At 47.7% G+C, this 5,507-nt stretch overlaps 1 long non-coding RNA gene across 1 annotated transcript; it reads right to left on the bottom strand.

Annotated features, from left to right (window-relative positions):
• Positions 1 to 159: 159 nt before the first annotated feature.
• Positions 160 to 5,372, bottom strand: LOC114016152 (uncharacterized). The gene is made up of 2 exons (XR_003560462.2): positions 5,084 to 5,372; positions 160 to 637 (listed from the first exon to the last, which is right to left on the bottom strand). It is a non-coding gene; the product is annotated as an uncharacterized LOC114016152 (long non-coding RNA).
• Positions 5,373 to 5,507: the final 135 nt, after the last annotated feature.

Consider the following 5,507-nt stretch of genomic DNA (forward strand, 5'->3'; position numbering starts at 1 on the left):
TGACTGTAAGGATACTACAGGTCTATTCATGTACTAAGTATTTCTCATTATTTCATTTTAATTTATTTGCTCCAGTCTAGATACGTAGCTTTTCACTTCAGCTCCATGGTATACTGATTTTCCTGCGAGTCAAGTAAGCAGCAATTTTTTTTTTTCTTGGTTGGTTGGTTGGTTTGATTTTTCTTTTTTTGTAGGGAAGGCAGGTACCTGCTACACCATCTGATTTAACATATGTAATTGGTCCAGCAGATCTATAGGCTCCCATCAAGACAATAGGCAGCACAACATCCCTCCTCACAAATGAGACTGGTTGTGCGTCCTAGCTTCTTGAGAATGTGCGTGTCGTAACAGTCGTGGTACTTTTTCTACCATTGGAATGCACTTCAGGATGTTCAGCCATTTGGCCTGCTGGACTGGTTAACTGCTGGACTGTTCAGCTTCTCCAGGTTACACTGAGGTGCTAACATGCTTAATTTTAATAAAGTATATTTTGTTTTGTTATGTTTCCTGCTTCCGTGCTGTGTATGTGTATATATATTTCTGAAAGGTCAGTGGCTGTAGCTTGTCTTCTCTTTTGCACCATTTGTTTATTCTTCATGAATTCCACAGCTGTAACAGCACAAATATCTTTACATTCCTGTAGGGTGAGGAAGAGAAGTTAGAGTTCTGTTCAGGGTGTTACATTCCTGCCCACACAGGGGTTACACACACAGGAGTTACAGCTGTTCCTATGAGCAAAGGGCTGTTAGGACAGGATTTCTATCTAAATAGCCAGGAGGAATTTGAGCAGTGAAAACCAGGCTTCCCTTCCTTCCGCTGGAGGGACAACAGGACTCTCCCACATTATGTGTAGTGGAGGAAGGAGAAGGGACAGCCTCTGTGAAGCAGCCTAGCGCAGGGAAGAGCTAGCACATAGTATCTCTGAATTTGTAACTCCACTTCTCAGAGTTCCTAATTTCAGATTGTTTTAGAGCTATTAGTCTTGAACAATCGTAAGCAGCAAAAAAATTCAGCTGGGCCTCAAGCATCACATTTTCAGGTTGAACTGGGAATATTACGTGAAGCAGTGTGGCAAAAGCAAACACTTTTTCTCATGCACACTTCCCTGTTTGCCACTAAATTAAGGCAAGCGAGTAATGGTACTGGCAGTGAATTAAGAGGCTAATTCTGTAGGAAAGCTTCTTAGTATGCTAACAGACTGCATTACTGCTCTATGCAAATGCTTTTTCTGCCACTTCAGCTCCTCACCTTTCTGCATCCTGTATTCTAATCTTACCTATATCCTCGCCATATTTTTCTTCTACCAGCTTCAGCTATTGTTGGTTGCCACATTCCTCTGTGTGTATATTATCAAACGTTAGCCCTCCAAGGGGAGTTGAAGAATCTTTAAAATAGCTTTTATGGTTCTAAGGGAAAACCTTGATTTCATGTTTATAACAGTCAATCACTCCTAAAGATTAATAGTAATGTCCTTTCTGGGTTCTGTGCCTATTTTTAATTTTTTCTGTAGTAACAGGGTAGCCTTTAACCTAGAGGGTTAATAATTTTATTTTACTTAAGACGATGCATTCTTGCTCATCGTCCTCAAGCTGTAGGGCTCAAGTGCTAAACAAGTCACATGTTCCCTAAGTAGCCTGTATCCAGTGTCATGATACAAGCTCACCAACCAGTTCAGCTTTCCAGTTACACAAGAAATCTAGAAATATAACTCCATCTATGGCACATTTGGCCACGCACTCCTAAACTCCTGACAGCATGGATGAGGCTAACGCAGGATGCCTATAATGGGGAGAGCTGCTAGTCAGGCTATCAGCTGGCTGATGGCATTTTCGACATCTGTAGAAAGTTCCTGGTTGTTCCTTCCCTGGTTTCCCAAACCAGCTGACAAAATCACACCATGACTGGTTGAAGCTCAGGCTACACTGAGTAAAAACAGCATTCTAACATTCACAGTCTTCACCTAATGGCTCTATGCATGTATGCAAGCTATGCGATCCAAACGTCCAGATTAAACAGAAGAACTGTTTTTCCAAAGGTGGCGTTACCTCATCACCTGGCTCTACCTGAAGCATTTGCACTTCCAAGGACTAAGGTTTTTGAACTTTAATAAGGTAAAAATCAGACTTTGTGAGAACGGAGGATAAAAAGAGTTTTGGCGATGGGGCCCTGTGAGAGCAAGGTGGTGAGCTGTAGCCTGAGCTCTGTGTTAAGTTCTTCATGATCAGATATGGATGGGAAAGGACAGAGGGGCTCTTATGTGACAAGAAAAGTTAACAAGCTGAACCAAATGGGAGAAAGACAGAGAAGCTTCTCTCCAATGCAAACCACTCTTCTGTAGGTGAAATCCTAACCAATTTCTTTGCACATGCACAAGGCTTGCTCAGTTCACCTTTATTTCAGAGATCAGGATCACTCCCATTACATTTTGGGCAGACAACTATTTTCATGACTTCTAACACAGCATCTTTCGCAGGGTGAGTTTCTCCATGAGGACTATCCTTTGGTGTTCTGCCCAAACTCTTCACCTGCAGTTCTTCTCTGCCATTGTTGGAAGCCATTGTGTTGGAGGTCAGTGTGTTCCCATGCCAGCTCCACCTCTGTCTCCCCATCTTGAATCCTGCCTCCAGCTTCAGAAACTGCCTCCTCTTACAGCCCTTCCCACTGTTCCTACCTTTGCCCAGGGCCCTGATGTGACAGGGCAGAAATTACTGTGCCAGTGAACATCATTATGCAGAGGCTGGGGACTCCTCTGGGAACTAGTGTGCTAGAAAGCATAGACTGATAGACTGGATGGCAGATATCTCTCTGATACAGCCTCAGACCTCTCTGCTCTCTATACAGACAGCAGAAATGCTGAAATTCTGGGCTAAATCAGGGATAAATTGAGACAAACAGTGCCACCAACCCCAACCTTCTGCTCCTTGTTCTTACTTTCCTTCTCTGCATCTCACATGGCCTTTTTTTTACCCTCATTACAAGGGCTGTTGAGGCCCATTCTTGGGGCTGGCTCCCCTCGCTATTCTTGATCAGAGCCCAGGTAGTCTGGTGGGCTCATTGTATCATTCCCAGATCCAGAAAGCAGCAGCTGCTGCCTCCCAGGACCAACAGTAAAGGAGGAAGCATCCAAAGCTTTCACATTCCTCCTGAGCAGAACACGGGAGCACTCCCAGGATCCCAGTGTCACAAATTCATCACTATCTAAGGGCTGGGTGAGAACCAGGCAATGAAAATTTGCTCCACTCTGATCAGGATGGATGCTACTGAGCCAAGTGTACACTTCTGTCATGCACTTCATAGCACAGTCCCATCTTCATTGCCTTGATGATTCTATGGTTTTTCGATTGCAAGATTTTTAGGGTAAAAAATGTCTCTCTTGTCCACTTACAGTGACCAGCAAAGCAGGGCTTTGAAGCTGCCTGGGCTCCTAAGTGATACCCCTCTTAATCTCTGCTAAAAAAATAAAGAATCGGCATCATTCAGCTGCTGGCCTATCAGTTCTCACTTCAAAAGGCTGGTTGTTTCCCCACAGAAATACAACAGTTCAGATAGGGGTGCTGGGACAGCCCAGAGACCAGATGGGCAACCACAAGGCACCAGCTGCATCTGTGCCTGTTCCACAACTCATCTGGAAATCACTGTGTGGGAAAAGGAGAAAAATGGCGTGCTCTTGCAGGCAGCGAGGTTACCATCTGCTGACGGACCTTCACCACTTCCCTTCTCTCTGGAAACACACTTTCTGATGGAATATGATTTAGGAACGGCTCTCACACAAGCAAAACATTCCTAAACCCAGCTACCTTCTCCTCAGGATGCTCCATTCAGCCCCCAGCATCTCATTTCTACTTTTCTTCCCAAATCATACAGCAATTCTCCCTCAAAAAATTAAAAACAACACTGCACAGAGCAGAAAGGGGCAACTAGCAATACCTACTGCACTGTAGTGGCAACTACAGGAACAGCAGAAGGAAAATCAACACGATGCTATCCTAAAGCCTGCAAGTTCCAGGCCTGAGTCCTATGTTTGGAACAGACTCTGCAACACATCAGCTAGAAGAAGGGACGCCGGGAGGTCCATATCATGCAAATCCTTCTCATGTCTTTTCATCTGGTCAGGCTGGCCGTGCACAAACTCTGTAAATAACACCTGTGTAAATGTCACTGGCTCTACAATTTAAAAATTTAAAAAAAAGAGTTTGTTCATGATACAAATCCTTGAGCTGAGTCCACAAAGAACTGTGATCAGGACAATGCCAGTCATTCCACCGACATCTTCCCCCCGCTGTGGGAGAGACATCAGTCACAGCCACAAGGTACAGAGCACCTGAACGCATCTCAGACTGGCAGCTGGAGATCTGACAATGCCATGACAAAGGCAATGAAAAAGCTTAGCATTTTCTCCCAGACTTGAACCAGCACCTCAGTCATAAAAAATGTCAGAGAGAAGGGGGGCGGTGGGGGGAAATCACTTATTTCTTGTTCAGCTTCTCTTCACCTGGGCTCAGTGGAGTATCAGCTGCCTGCAGTCTCTGTTTCCAGGCCATGTGGGATAAGAAGCCATGAGATAGTGACCAACAGAGTGTTGGCAATCAGGTTTGCCTTTTTCCAACAGGACAAACTTGTTGGAAGACAGTGCAACATCAAGAGTCCAAGAAGGAGGCTCAGTGTCCACCACCTCCATCTCCTTCCCAGCACTGCTTTCAGCAGCAAGTCTGGGCAGATGCTCTGCCGACCCATCTCTGTGCAGGGCTGCGCAGTGCCAGCGCTCTATGGAGCAGACAGGTACCGCTTGGGTTTGCCAGCAGGACCTGGGGACCTCCCAAGCTGGGCCAAAGCACCAGGACAGGGCAGCTGCTGCCCTTCCAGGCACGGCCCTGTGAGCTAAACCACAAGGAAAGCTGTGGCACCCCAGAGCGCCCGGGGCTGCTGCTGGGGTGGGCGCGCAGGCTTCCAGGAGGCCCAATAATCAGGATTTATCTGAAGGCATTTTTCTACAACCCAACACCTCCAGTGCTAACTTCTTTCACCGCAAACAAGCCAAGCGCGTACTTTAAAAAAAAAAAATAAAATATTTTCTTCCACCCACTGTATAGCTCTTGTTAGGAGAGCTACAGCTCCCTCGGGACGTGGAGTTGTGGCCGCGGCTCGTTGCCCGCTTCCTCGCCCCGGGCCGCTGGGCCGCCGCGGCGGAAGCCCTTCCGGGGGCAGGGGAAGGAGCCCTGCCCAGGGGCAGCCCCTCACCGCCACAGGCCCTAGGCGGGCTGCGTGTCCCCGCAAGCCGCCAAGGCCCTCTTACAGAGCGGCGGCGGCAGCGGTTACCCGCCTGGCACGCGGTACCCCTCTAAAGCGGGGACGCTCGCCTTCCCCGCCCCCGCCCTTCCCTGCTCCGCCACCATCCCACAGTGCTCCGGGACGCCTCCGGCGGGGCCAGCACCGCACGGTCCCTTTTCCCTTCATTCAAATGAGGCGAGGCGGACGGCGGCGCGGGGGACGCCGGGAGGTGTAGTCCT

Source organism: Falco cherrug, chromosome 14, assembly GCF_023634085.1.
Source record: "Falco cherrug isolate bFalChe1 chromosome 14, bFalChe1.pri, whole genome shotgun sequence".
NCBI classification, from domain to species: Eukaryota; Metazoa; Chordata; class Aves; order Falconiformes; family Falconidae; genus Falco; species Falco cherrug.